This window comes from Dreissena polymorpha, chromosome 1, assembly GCF_020536995.1.
Source record: "Dreissena polymorpha isolate Duluth1 chromosome 1, UMN_Dpol_1.0, whole genome shotgun sequence".
In the NCBI taxonomy this organism is placed as follows: domain Eukaryota; kingdom Metazoa; phylum Mollusca; class Bivalvia; order Myida; family Dreissenidae; genus Dreissena; species Dreissena polymorpha.
This window is the reverse complement of record NC_068355.1, coordinates 102,815,154-102,831,042: the sequence shown is the minus strand read 5'-3', so window position 1 is coordinate 102,831,042 and position 15,889 is coordinate 102,815,154. Positions and strand designations below refer to the sequence as shown.

General features: G+C 34.3%; 1 long non-coding RNA gene across 1 annotated transcript; it reads right to left on the bottom strand.

Annotated features, from left to right (window-relative positions):
- Window positions 1-7,337: 7,337 nt before the first annotated feature.
- LOC127865259 (uncharacterized) lies at window positions 7,338-8,610 on the bottom strand. Its single transcript, XR_008042548.1, has 2 exons — window positions 8,252-8,610; window positions 7,338-7,533 (listed from the first exon to the last, which is right to left on the bottom strand). It is a non-coding gene; the product is annotated as an uncharacterized LOC127865259 (long non-coding RNA).
- Window positions 8,611-15,889: the final 7,279 nt, after the last annotated feature.

The window sequence follows — 15,889 nt, the reverse complement described above, 5'->3', positions numbered from 1 at the left end:
AAAGCCCGCGGTCGTGACTTAAGATCGTGAGGATTGATCACGACCGCTACAAAGGTCACGTTGGCATCCACGCACATAAAGGCATCGGCATTTTACTTTTGTCGCGTCATATAAAGAAGGTTAATTTGCATGTGCAGAAAAATCGTCACGTTAACAAAAAAAACACAACTAGTAAGGCATACTTTGTAAACACGTCTTATTAGTTCCAATCACCTGTTTATATAATATCATATGGATGCATATGTTTTGTAGATTTTAAAATAAATTGATGACTTCAAACTAATTATCGGGGATGTGACAGTAACAGACTAAGTATGCGAATGTTCATTATTGAACATTATTGTAATGTTAACAAACGTTTATACTCTGCATACATGTGAACAGAGATATTCTAAACAAACAATAATTGCTTCACCTGTTTAAACATAATAAAGCAATTTTTTTTATTTTGAATATAACGTCATGTAAATGATGTTCAGATTTTTACGAATAAGGTACGATAACATATTTCCATTGTGACAAGTGGCTGTCCATCTGTTCATATAACTCCCTTACTCATCAACATTTCGAGTTAAAATAGTGTTCATATAAATATAACATGATGTTGCATTGTATTGTGAAATGTGTATGGATTCATATTTCATACTGTTATGTTTTGTTTGTAACATTATTGCTATTTTTTATGTAAAGGGCTTTCCGCAATTTACCGTTAATTGCTCGATGTCTACAATGAACTGGGGGAAATATTCATGGACTTGAAACATGCACCCCACACCATACCAATACATATGCTTGGGTTTTGAAACTTTGAATGTGTATAACATAACTGATTCATACTATAAATCAAAGTACTGGCAGTACTGGTGTGACGATGCTTTTGAAGAGGATGGATATAAAACATCAATTTAAGTTTATCTATATCACCACAATTGTGTATGTTGATACGAACATTTGGGTACGATAAAAAATTTGGGTACGAAAATTTTGGGTACGAAAAAAAAATTAGTACGAAACAAATTTGCGTACGAAACATTTTTGGTACGAAAAAAAGTTTATGGGTGCGGGGAAGTAGTACCCGTGGGTAACTTGACCCATTGAGCGAAACTGGGAGGCGGGTCACATTCTTGTTCATTAAGTATAGCAATACATTCATGATGATCCTCGAAAGTAGGTATGAGCACATAGCCGAACCATGTGAGCTCAATCGTATGAGCACTTGACTATCCGAGTTCGCCCACGAACATATGGGTAAGTTAACTAATAGCGAAATGACCTTATACATGTATATGCTGAAATCTAACAATCGAACGAAATATCAAACATGGTATGTACACTTGTGTGGTTGTGTAATTTCTGTTAGAATATCGTATTCAATATGAAAATTGTAAATGATTGTGCCCGTACTTGAGTTTGTTGCCTTGTTTGAGTCTATACGCGCCTAGGCTGCACCCAGTGTGTGTATTTGTGTTTTTCCAAGGTAATGAGTTACCTCCGCGCAGAGGCTGCATAATGTTGGGACCCGGAGTGTGTCCAGCACTCCTACCTAATAAGATTAGATTGACGACAGTTGGGACGAATTTTGAATGATAGCTGCAATTTCCAGCTATTTGTTTTGTACTGAATAACTTTTTAATTTTTTATATGGTCAAATGCTGCGGGGGGGTGAGATTTTCCGGAAAAAAACAACTGTCAGGAATGGTGACCACAAAACATACAAAATATCACATTACGCCGGGAGCGGGAATCGAACCGGTGTCGTAAAGGTGAAAAAGCGAGCGTCTTTACCACTGCGCTAGCGGGACGGACAATTACGCAAAAAAGTTGTTTTATCTATATATATCATAGCAGTGCAGCGTTTACAATTTGCAGGTTCGAAATCGTTCGCATTCTTTAGTTTTGTGATCACGTAAAAAGTTAATTTTACATGTTTTTATTCGCAATTTATTTACTAAATCGAAAACAAATATCAAACAAAATAGAGAAAATATATAGTTGTTTCATTGGTCCATAAAAATAAAATGGATGTAAAATTACTAATTTGAAATTAACGTTCTGATACACTTATTGAATCTGTTTCCCCAGGATATGCTGTTCTATTAATATTTACCTTTATCAACACGAACGACAACTCTGCTAGGAGAATGTTCACTCTGGATCAGCAGACGATTTATTTCATAAATCAATCTCTGGGTTAATGGTTACGCATGCGCAATTAATTTCCTTCTATATTACATATAAAATAGTTGTAGTTCGATATCAATTTTTACCATGATCAAGCGCATACCCACTATATCATCATACATCATTGGAAAGATAAATGCATTATCTTTAAAAACAAATGCATGTCATTAAATTCTATACGCGTTAACTCAAAATATTTACCTTAGAATAGGCATACCGATTTTGACAGCTGTGCAGACGACCATTTTGGGCTCAAATAGTATGACCTACTTTTAAAGCCGGGAACCATCAGCACAAAAAGTAGAGCACAAAAATGGCTTTTTTTCTTATTGCTTACAAATATACCTTCAAGTTGATACCAACATCAACCATTTGCAATGTTTTTGACAAATCCTAGGCAGCATGCACTGAACAATGTGTGCTTAGTATCAAACTGACCCTGAAAACAGGAGTTCCGGTTTGGGGTTACATGACCTAATGGTCGCCATCTTTCGAACTACTTTAAAAAGTACAACAACAACAATAACAGTAGAAGACAAGTTTAATTGCGAAAAGTTGAAAAATTGAGTACATGTGTCACGGTTGTTGAGTGAAATAGTGTTATTTTCAACTGTGTATGAAGCATGTGAACTGGTAGTGGAATAACCGAATTGTTGGTGGAAATGGAATTCAGAATTATATCTAATAATTCATCATCGTGTAGAATTATCATCAGCATCATTTCTGTGGAACATTGCACTATTCAAAATACAAGTGTTTCATAGATATGGTGCTTTTGACATAGTTCACTAACCATCACTGAAATGATTCATGCACACAGGTAAAGTAAATAATTGAATTTGTGCAGAATGTTTATTTTTTACAAATTATTATTTAAGTTGACCAATTTATTTTAGATTGATTGCACTGAAACTCAAAGTCTAAAGCTTAGTAAGACACTTAAGCCAGTTTTCTGAGAAGAAACAATACTTGTTCAGAGTATAGCAGGCTCATGCGGCCTCTGGTTTATTCATTTGGCCTCGGCCTTTAACCTGGGTCGCTTTGATTTCAGGTGTTTAGCCCCCATATCAACAAGGCTCTTGTTTCTATATGTAGTTATTCATATTGTTTAAAGATTTTGAGAACCCTCACTCAGTGCCAGTGGGGATAAAACAGGGACCTTCTTAATATAGCTAGATGAATGCATCAAATATGCCAGCAACACTTTATAATCAATAACTTTTTAATTGATGATTCTGTTCTTTTAACTACATTACTAATTTACCAAAACAATGTGAAACACATTTTTATGCCCCCAAAGGAGGGCATATAGTGATCGCACTGTCCGTCTGTCTATCCGTCACACTTTGCATTTAGGTTTCGAAAAAATGCTCATAACTTCTATGTCGCTTCAGATGTAACATTCATATTTGGTATGCATGTGTATATGGACAAGGCCTTCCCATACACACACAAATTTTGACCCCTTTGACCTTGAACTTAGGGTTGGCGTTTAGGTTTTGAAAAATGCTCATAACTTCTATTAAAGCGTTTATCGGGGGCATATGTCATCCTACGGAGACAGCTCTTGTTTTTGCTACTGTCCTCTGCACAAACCATGATATATCTGCATATATGCATCCAACCAAATCAGTAAAACTATTTGTCACTTAATTACAGTAAACTTATTGCATGTTAACTTTTCAACAATATATATATAAATGTATATATAATTATATATAACAGATCTTGAAAAAAACACACATCAAACTTCAAATTGTTTTAGTAAATTATATGCTTTAATTGGTATTGTGACATTGACACCACTCATGCATGCGACTATACAATTATACAACTATGGAACACATTATTTATGAAAAATTCCAATACATCAACATATCGTCTCAGATTAAAGGCAGATAATCTAGTGCTTTTTTGCTGCCATTTTTACTATTACACATATTTGCATTTTATGTTATGATGCATTGATCTTGTTTCTAAATTAACCAAGCAATCATGTTAAACTTTTGAAGAAAGATGTTGTCTGATAAATATAGAAAATATAATCACTACAAAGTGAACAAAATTCAGTTGAATACTGTGACCAACAAAGATTTGCCAAAGAGCAATTCAGATCATGATTTAAATTAAATACAAGTAATATGAAAGTTTGCCTATTGGACCCCAGTTAAGACTTATTTGTCAAATCTGCACATTAATTTTCCCTTAGCCATGTAGAATTGGGGACTAAATACCATCAAGTCATGTAAAAAGGAGCAGGGTATAGCACGCTGCTATTGATCTCTTGAGCTTTCACATGAATTTTACAGGCAATTTTCATACAACAAATGACATTATATAGTGTAATGATAAAGCATTATGAGCACAAATTATACCTCTTACTAGTGGTGCAAAAATCATTTAAGTGTCACATTTCAAAAGAAAATTTATATAAAAAGGTATTATTAATTGTTAAAACGTTAAAAAGGGTTATTTCAATTCACTAAAGAATTAATTACAAGAACAAGTGCATTTTATGTCCATTACAATACATGTAACAGTATTGGCATTGTATTTATCTGCATTTGATGTGCATTTAATACACTTAAAAATGCAGACAAGACACACTTCTAACAGAAACAAATGTATTTTTTTCTGCATTTTTCCAGCATTAATACTCTTCAAGTGTATTTTTTATCATCCCAAATACACTTTACCAGGAAAAAGGTATGTTAAAATGCATTTTTAGTTTGTTTTAAGTATATTTTCAAATGCATTAAGACACTCTTTTCTTTTGCAAAAAATGTTGAACAAAAACTTGAAATTATTTAATATACTGAAGTGTAGTTATAATTAAAGTTTTGTATGAGCATCAAAAACAGTGTCAAATTCATACCAGTGCCTATTTAGCAGCAGTAGGCCTTATATGGTCTACTTGTGGTAGAAATAATGCATTTTGTATAATACAACATACATAAATTAAAAAATATAGCTGCCCATACAGTTCAATACAATGTTCAATTAACTACACTATGCAAAGTTGAAATATGACATCAAGCTTGGAATAATCTTTTCAATAATGAATAATATGCTGTTTTAATTTATAAGTGAAATAGACACTTGCATATAAAAACTGATTTTACATCAAAACTAAATGTTTAATTTGATTTTTAGCTCCACTGGCCAAAGGTCCTGTGTCCATCGTGCATCCATGCATAAACTTTTCCTTTAAACATCTTCTCCTAAACTACTGGTCCAATTCTGATGAAATTTCTTAGGAATGTTCCTGGGGTGAACCTCTTTCAAATTTGTTCAAATTATGCCCCTGGGGTCAAATTTGACTCTGCCCTGGGGGTCACAAAATTGAAAATTTGCTTAAATAAGGCCTATTTTGTGAAAACTTTCAAAATCTCCCGTCCATAACCATTGGGCCTAGGGCTCTCAAATTTGGTATGTAGACACATCTAATAGTCCTCTACCAAATTTGTTCAAATTATACCCCTGGGGTCATATTTGACCCTGCCCCGGGGGTCACAAAATTGAACATATGCTTATATAGGGTATATTTTGTGAAAACTTTACAAATCTTCTCGTCCATAACCATTGGGCCTAGGGCTACCAAATTTGGTATGTAGTGGCATCTTTAATCCTCTACCAAGTTTGTTCAAATTATGCCCCTGGGGTCAAGTTTGACCCTGCCCCGAGGGTCACAAAATTGAACATATGCTTATATAAGGCCTATTTTGTGAAAACTTCAAAAAAATTCTTGTCCATAACAATCCGGCCTAGGGCTATCAAATTTGGTATATAGTGACATCTAATAGTCCTCTACCAAATTTGTTCAAATTTAATCCCATGGGTCAAATTTGACCCTGCCCCGGGGGTCACAAAATTGAACATATGCTTATATAATGCCTATTTTGTGATAACTTAAAAAAAAATCTCGTCCATAACCATTAGGCCTAGGGCTACCAAATTTGGTATGCAGTAACATCTTATAGTCCTCTACCAAGTTTGTTCAAATTATGCCCTTTGGGTCAAATTTGATCCTGACCCGCATGTCACAAAATTGAACATTATATACGCTTATATCTTGCTTATTTTGTGAAAACTTTAAAAATATTCTTGTCCTTAACTCTAGGACCTAGGGCTACCACATTTTGTATGTAGTGAGATATAGTAGTCTTCTACAAAATTTGCTCAAATAATGCCCCTGGGGTTAAATTTGACCCAGCCCAGAAGGTCACAAAAGTGTACATGTGCTTAAATAGGGCCTATATTTAAGTATTTGCACATGCAGAGAAATTTGTTTCAGCCTTTTTTCAGCAGTGGAGCGATACAGGGCCATCATGGCCCTCTTGTTTAAATACTCAAAAAATGAAACCGGTTTCATGCTTGCATGAACACAGTTTATAAATGCTGTCAGAATTATAAAATATGCAATTACTATAAATACAAATGCCAGGGAAAAGTATTTTTTGTACTAAAAAATTCGAATGAATATTACAATAATACATTCTGAATACTTTAGAATGTAATTAACAGTTTTGTCTGAGAAAATCACTAATTTTATATATTTATTCAAATTCACATAAATCATATTTCAAAAACACATAATTACTTCAAATCCTTTCACACAATACTGAAAAAAATGCACAGTTTCTGATTGTTATTGATTCTTTTTTAATTTATACATGTACCATTTTTTAATCTTGATGCATCCGCAATTGTATAATGCACATTTTAATCTGTTTTAACAATTATAATATAAAGATTAAGGCTGACTCAGTAAAATAATAGTCCATGATTTCTGCAGTACTTGCAGACAAACTAGGAATACTGCTGTGATATTATCTATCTATCTAATAGGATATAAATTTGGCTTCAATAGAAAAAAAATCAAAGCATACACATGTATAAAATGTGTATGTATATATTAGTTAAACTTAAATTGATTGACCATCAATAAAAAGATATTATAATATATGTATATATATATATCATTGTAAAACTAAAAATTAAATATGTATGTTTCTATTACATCATTTAGGACTTTTATTTTCAGACAAAGTAGAGTGAAGCTTAAAACAGTATCCAATTGTAACAGTCAATTTTGAGAAAATCAACCTTATAATTATTTTCTGTGTTGGCCAATGTCATAATTGGTATAAAATGTATATTGAACTGGAAGTTTTCTTTATTTTAAATGATAACATTTGCTTGGTCAGCCATAATTGTCACAATCAAGTGGTCTTTTTACACTGTAGTTTTCTCACTGACTATGGGTTTGTTCCGAGAATGAGCCACACAAAGTATCGTTGGGGAGATGAGTTGTCAATTTTATGTTTATCAGTCTTTCATAATCCAGTATACCTGTAAAAAGGGAATTTGTAACTAACAATCACACAATATACACAATTAAAATTGTATGCATTTAGATTTATTTAGTACTGCACATTAATCATTTTCCAAAAATATGTAGCAACATTACATTATATAATGCTGCAATACTAAAGTAATTTACTAATTAAAGGTCGCTGATGTGTAATGGATGTGGTGTCCACCTAATGATCTGGAGGTCACTGGTTTGATCCCCTGTGTGGGAGCATTCTTAAGAAATCTCCAAGAGACACCCAAGTACTGGTTCTAGGCCCAGGAAACGAACTCAAGAGCATTTCACATACATGTACGTAGTTAGTACTTTAAATTTAATCGAACTAAAAATGGGTTAAAACTAACAACTGAAACCCTTATTAATACATTTTATTTTGAATCAAGCAAATGTGCAAATTCATTAAAAACAATGAGTAAAATTCAAAAATTCTACTTTAAAGTAATCATGATAATTTAGATCATTTTCAGAATATTTAATGATGATAATGATACAATTATATATTCCCTAAATGATAAAAATAAAACATGTAATGTTAATTTATGAAAAAAAAAGTTTTAATTGTATCAATACCATATTAATTACACTTAGATACAGGCAATTAGATCAGAAACGTGCATTAATTATATTAATGAACAACCCAGACATTTGTAGTGATTTATGGTCACTATTTGATTAACGTTCTACAGTATACATGACCTGTCATAAAAGGTATTTTTTAGCCAGTACTACAATCGGCAATGATAGTCTGTATTGCATACATATTTCAACGTCTATTATCGATTCGCTTCCTCAAACTGAACAAATATTTAATGTTTACATCGCGAAACGTAATGCATCCAGTTTCACTTTCGGTTTGGTTGGTTTTGTAAACACCGTAATTTCATCTTAAAAATTGGATGATAGGGTGATTAAATAATAATGGAAAAGTAAATCACTTGGATAATAGGTCAAAATGCAACACAAATGAACGTTAATAGTGCTATTTATATCAAAGTTTCGGTAAAAAGTTTGGCGCTAGTTCAACGCGCATCGTATACAGCCTCATAACAATAGACTGACAACCTTTTGGGTAGTAAAGTAGTAATACAAGGCAATATGGCGACCGTTAGCCACGAGGCCTATCTTACGGAGGAATCCGAGATAGCCGATGTATCACGATTGGGAGAATGTTATCAATAAAAATCAACGAGCAATCTCTTGCGCAGTGACGAATGCCAAGGGAAGTAACTGAAAAATCGAGTTATCTCAATCGGACTGGCTCGGTCTTTTACATAGGTCGCCATTGTGAAGATTTTTAGATGGGCGCTTTAGCGCCCGTCTAAAGTGCTTAGTGTGAAATTCAGGTCGATACGACTAGGTATGATTAACCCAATACCCGCTTGCGTATCCGCGCAAGAAAGAGTTGTATAATTTATGCAAGAGGTTTGAATTCTCCAATTATGTGTATTCACAAATGACAATATTATATTAATATCGTGTTACATTCAATATTTTCGAACGGTGTTTTATAGAAAAGAATCAATAAACAATGATCGTATTGTACTTGCCGCGGAGGAGATTGTTTATGAATGATTAAAATAGTCCACTTTCTGCTGCGTGTGCGTGACGTAGTATTTTCGCTCAGCTCATTCATAAATCTGAGGCTGGCGATAAACAAAGGGGAGTCCGTGTGAGAATAACGCAGTAGTATAAGGTTACGCTTGTTTATATTCACAGGTCTCAATTAATAATACGTTGACCACGAGTTCAACAATTATTACAGGGATACGATAGACAACATAAAAAAATGTTTCACTATCGCTGAAACTGTTAAAAAAAACATTTAAATATAACAATAATATTCTCTAAAAAATGTAGTCTTGCTGTTTTGAAATAAGGTTTGGAATTTTGTTTTCTAAATAACTTAATTCAAAACAAAAGTTTAATTATAGTGTTTTTTACTTGTTAGTCGCATATTTACCGCATTATAATGTGTGTTATAATAGGCAAACCATACATTAGTAAAATTCAATCTGCCTTCGCACATAGAAGCAGGGACCTATAGGTGCTGCGTTTCCTTTGCTTACTTCAGTTAGAGGTCAATTATTTAAGAAATAGCAATCACAAGGCTCCGACTTCAAAGGAATTGCGGAGCTTTCTTACATAATAAAAGTCGTAGTCGCATGGTATTTGCGTTTTGCGTCCTATTTGGTCACGTGGTTCTTTTTCCCGGTTGTTTTGGCATTCATGATATATGAGGCTATTAATAGATGCGTCTGTCGATAAACAAAGGAAAGTTTACGGGTTATAACAACGCAATAGGTTACGCTCTCGAAAACAACTCAATGACGTAGTACAGGTCGTAAAATGAGAGATTCGGGAAAAAGTTGACGCTTATTTATATCAAAGACCCATATTATCTATAGGTCTTTGTTTATATTCTCAATTTATAAAACGTTGAACATAAGTTCAACAATAACTTCAGCGATACGATAGACAAAAAAAAGTTTCATAATTGCTAAACCCGAATATAACGAACAATTTATAATAATAATACGAATGCAATAGCAGAAGGAAAGTAGAAGGTTAAGCTTGTTTATATTCACAGTTCTCAATACATAGACAGTTGGATATGAGTTCATGAATTACTACAGGCATACTATAGGCAACCTCGAAAATGCTTTTTAATCGCTAAAACCGAAAACAACCTAATATATTATATTAAATATATTTATAACAATAAATGTCTTTTAAAAATGTAGTCGGCGTATACGCTGACTTTGAAATAAAATTAGCAATTTACTTTTCTAAATAATTAAATACAATTAAACAAAAGTTTAACTATTGTGTTGTGTTTTTCACTTGTAAGCTGCATATTCACCGCATGAAATGTGTGTTAGCATTGTCAAACCACACATTAGTGTGAGTAAAATAAAAAATATACTACGGGAGAGCACTTCATATGTGTCCTCATATGCCTTGTTATGAGTATCTTTATTCACTATCGAAATATATCGTATGTTTATATTTGATTTAAACGCAGTTTTCTTTCGACACATTTAAATCACACGTCAATAGCGCCGTCATGCGAAAATGGGTCTTATGCGTTTCGGCAAGCGTTTGCTAAACCCAACATGTGCTTTTGCGCAGTCAGGCCATAGGCGATGCTGTTCGCTTTAAAATCACTCAATATGTTATGTTTCTCCTTACCAGAAGGAGTGATAGCTGAGTGGGCTATTTATATGATGGGCGCATATGGAATAAGACCCATTTTCACATGAAGAGGGTCATTACAAATCTCATTGCGAATTGAAAATGCCACATTTAAGAACAATGCTTTTTGATACAAAATTGAATTGAAAATAGCAAACTTGTTAATAATGGCAGCCTATCCACACATTAAGGAATGATTTCCAGACGTGCTGACCAAGTACGGCAAACATTGTGGTATGATAATTAAACGATTTTCTCTTATCGTGACACTATACTATTTCGCTAATGATTGTTTTCTCATCTTGGAGGCGAAAGTGAAATTCTGCGAGATGGATTGTAACGCGTAATTGTAACAGGGCCACAATTTGTGTCGTTTGAGCATACAGAGAGTAGTCCGGAATTCCTTACACTGAACAGTGCTACATCCTTTGAATTGAGCACATACGCAGTGATATAGCAAAAATTCAGAGGTTGTATCTCGAATCAGCTTATTAAATATTCGAAAATATTCATGCGTGTCTGTTGGCGTTATGTAAAAGTCACTAAGATGAAAACTGAAACAGCTACGCCTAAAAGCGCATGAGTGCTCTATACCTATGTTTATGAAAAAAAAAATCACTATCAAATATATATATATAACAAGGTATGCAACTCAAAATCACCCCCAAAACGGGGTGCATCGCTTTGAACAGCCATATCTTCATCAATTTTGCAGCGATTTTCACGATCTCGGTCTTATTCAACGCAGAAAAATTATACAGAAAAGCCGAATTTCATAAAATGCAGCAAAGACAAATAAGCGCCCCCAGCCGATTGTGACGTACACATTTCCCTACAATAACCGAAGCATTCGTCTTTGTATTCGGATCGGAGTTAGTGTTCATGTGTCGTATGAATAGATATCGTTGCAAGAATTCAAATAAACCGTTAAACTAAGTTTAGATTCACATCGTACATGTATGGTATACATGCTGGCGAATTCGGCTGTACAGCCGTTTTCAATTTCAGAATTAAATACCTGGCTTATTTCGCATTTTTCGACACATGTTCTTCTTAACTTATATTTTAATTTATATTGAAATATATATATTATAAGTGTTTTACACATTTTATATATATTCATAAATATCTGACAAAATCGTATAATCTCGCTTTAAACAGTCCAGTTTCTGGGAAGAAGGAATTTCGCTGAATCAATAAAGAAAATGTATAACTGTATTATATTTTACGATTTTGAATCGTGGAAAATCTGACGAACATTTAATCAATTGTGTTTGGCTTATTAACCGTCTTGATAAAATTAAAGGCAACGCAACATACTCGTATTGCACTAGTCTTTGGTAAAAAACACTAGGTACGAACACAGATGACCCACTTCATATACCAATTTTAGTTTCAGTTTAAAACTTACTGTTTATTTGGTTTAAGAGTTTGAAAAGATTTTTAATGAGTCAGCTATTTATGCAAAATCATACTTGTCTTTTATTCTAACACATTCCTTGACAAGGCCATATACAGTTTCCCGGCTCTGTATTCTCTCGAAAGAAACAATAAAATGAAAAACAAAAAACTTGTCACCGCACTTAATTGAAACGCAATACTGCATCCAAGCACAACGACACCGTGCAGTGTTTTGCGCTAAAACTGTGATATTTCAGCAGGTATGTTTATTAGCATTTTCTGATAATGATTTATTGCGATGTCAGCGTCACAGGGTAACATAATGCAAGCTATCCAATCATTTCAGCCGTTTCAGGCACGCAACATCCGCATGTGACTGGACAGTAGTGAGCCTGGTCAGGATCAGGACACAGCACTTCCTTCATATGCGGTTTGCTGCACACTGAAGCGTCTCGACATGGTCTGACTGTAGGATCTGTAAATCATGACCAAGGAGAACAAAATCTTATATGCGGTTTACGATTTGTTACATTTTGATATTTTGAAATAGTACTACCTACAATCGGCAGAAACATTCACCATTAAAGCACTGGCATACATGCCCAGTGGGCATCCAACGTTGCTGCAACGTTGTATTTAGGTTGCATTCGAACGTTGCAGTTTGGTTGTACCAATGGTCTATATGAAAGTTTTGCCGACGTTTTTTCCCAACGTTGCTGCGACGTTTTTTCCCAACGTTGCTGCAACGTTGTAGTTAGGTCGCATTAAAACGCAGTATTTTTAAATTCTATTTTTTTAAATAATATAAAATTAAAAAAAATATATTTACTGCCAACCGCTCTTTTGATTAGTATCGACATTTTATGACTTATATCGACAGTTATGGACATTTTCGAGTTCGTTTCTTAGAAAGATACCATTATTTGATGTCTATAGAGTAGGTTATCAAACGCTCCCCGAGTGGGAATCGAACCCACCAACTCCCGATCGCTAGGCGGACACCTCATCCACAACACCACGGCGACAATTGAAAGTATCAGACAAAAATGTTGACTATTAATTTTTTGTTGAAACTTTGAAACTAGATTCTACCATTTTAATGCAAAACACAACTTAAACAAAATATTTCATCCGACGATTTTGAGTTAAAGTTCATCTTTAGCATCTTTAAGTTTAAGCAACGGATCTGTAAAATTAAAAAATATGATTTTCTAAAATTTACAAGAAATCATTTTTTCATTGATGCTATGCATGAACTGTATTATTATAAAGTACGATTCCTACTCGGGGAGCGTTTTATTATCTCCTCTGTAGACACCAAGCACTGGTTCTGTCTAGAAAACGGACTCGTTTGTTTATTTTTTTTTAATTATATTATTTAAAAAAAAGAATTAAAAAATACTACGTTTGAATGCAACCTTAATACAACGTTGCAGCAACGTTTGGAAAAAAACGTCGGGAAAACTTTCATATACACCATTGTGACAACCAAACTGCAACGTTTGAATGCAACCTAAATACAACGTTGCAGCAACGTTGGAAAAAAACGTCGGGAAAACTTTCATATACACCATTGTGACAACCAAACTGCAACGTTTGAATGCAACCTAAATACAACGTTGCAGCAACGTTGGAAAATTCTTTTCTGCAGGCTAAAATCTCAACAGATTAAACATCAGTTCAAAGATTTCAAAGGAAGCACATCTGTCATTATATGTTGTTTGTGTCGTTGTTGTCAGAATTTCGCTGGGCCTATTCCTCGCTGGTAGGCAATGTCCGCAGATGTTTTCTTTATTTAATATTGTTGACAATAAAAACGGTTTCATTGAATCTGCATTTCTAAGCTTTTAAGCATGTTCAAACTAGCGTCTTAAAATGTCATCTCGTTTTAGACGAGCTATTCCTAAATTGTTAATGGTCGAATTTCGTATTGGCCGTGCTTTTCCTTAACTTTAAATCGTCGAGTCTTATATTGGTGTTTTTTCACTATCATCCGAGCCTTCCCTGCATTGTCCGGGTTGCCAGAATAATTGACCAGGTTACATTTGTAAACGAAAACGGTTCTTATTCAATATTATAATGTCAAATATAACTTTAAACTTAAAATTATCCCCTGATATTGCGATGAGAATACGTCATTGCATATGTCCATAATCAACTTTCGGTGAAATTTGTCATAACCATTTATTTCGAATATGCTTTTTAAAAAACAAAACTTCTAAAAAAGCATTTTATGAATGTGTAATATCTTACCGAATTTGGCGCATGCGGGGTTTCTAGTTGTCGACATTGCACCGTCGGAAGTTTGAGGCTGGTTGTTTGCAGTAGTTGTAGACGGTGTATTTGTTACATGGCTTGTCGTGGTCGTCGTTGAGATCTGACCTAAATTTAGTGAAATAATGTACTTGACCTATTACCATATACATTTTTAGATGGGCGCTTTAGCGCCCGTCTAAAGTGCTTAGTGTGAAATTCAGGTCGATACGACTAGGTATGATTAACCCAATACCCGCTTGCGTATCCGCGCAAGAAAGAGTTGTATAATTTATGCAAGAGGTTTGAATTCTCCAATTATGTGTATTCACAAATGGCAATATTATATTAATATCGTGTTACATTCAATATTTTCGAACGGTGTTTTATAGAAAAGAATCAATAAACAATGATCGTATTGTACGTGCCGCGGAGGAGATTGTTTATGAATGATTAAAATAGTCCACTTTCTGCTGCGTGTGCGTGACGTAGTATTTTCGCTCAGCTCATTCATAAATCTGAGGCTGGCGATAAACAAAGGGGAGTCCGTGTGAGAATAATATATCGTATGTTTATATTTGATTTAAACGCAGTTTTCTTTCGACACATTTAAATCACACGTCAATAGCGCCGTCATGCGAAAATGGGTCTTATGCGTTTCGGCAAGCGTTTGCTAAACCCAACATGTGCTTTTGCGCAGTCAGGCCATAGGCGATGCTGTTCGCTTTAAAATCACTCAATATGTTATGTTTCTCCTTACCAGAAGGAGTGATAGCTGAGTGGGCTATTTATATGATGGGCGCATATGGAATAAGACCCATTTTCACATGAAGAGGGTCATTACAAATCTCATTGCGAATTGAAAATGCCACATTTAAGAACAATGCTTTTTGATACAAAATTGAATTGAAAATAGCAAACTTGTTAATAATGGCAGCCTATCCACACATTAAGGAATGATTTCCAGACGTGCTGACCAAGTACGGCAAACATTGTGGTATGATAATTAAACGATTTTCTCTTATCGTGACACTATACTATTTCGCTAATGATTGTTTTCTCATCTTGGAGGCGAAAGTGAAATTCTGCGAGATGGATTGTAACGCGTAATTGTAACAGGGCCACAATTTGTGTCGTTTGAGCATACAGAGAGTAGTCCGGAATTCCTTACACTGAACAGTGCTACATCCTTTGAATTGAGCACATACGCAGTGATATAGCAAAAATTCAGAGGTTGTATCTCGAATCAGCTTATTAAATATTCGAAAATATTCATGCGTGTCTGTTGGCGTTATGTAAAAGTCACTAAGATGAAAACTGAAACAGCTACGCCTAAAAGCGCATGAGTGCTCTATACCTATGTTTATGTTAGCGTTGTTGACACCGTGTGAACTGCTCGGGTAATAAGTAAAGCATAAACAGCAATGTTTATATACTTTTATTCCTCCATATAGAAGATACGAAGATTGTTGTACATTTTGAATTTGT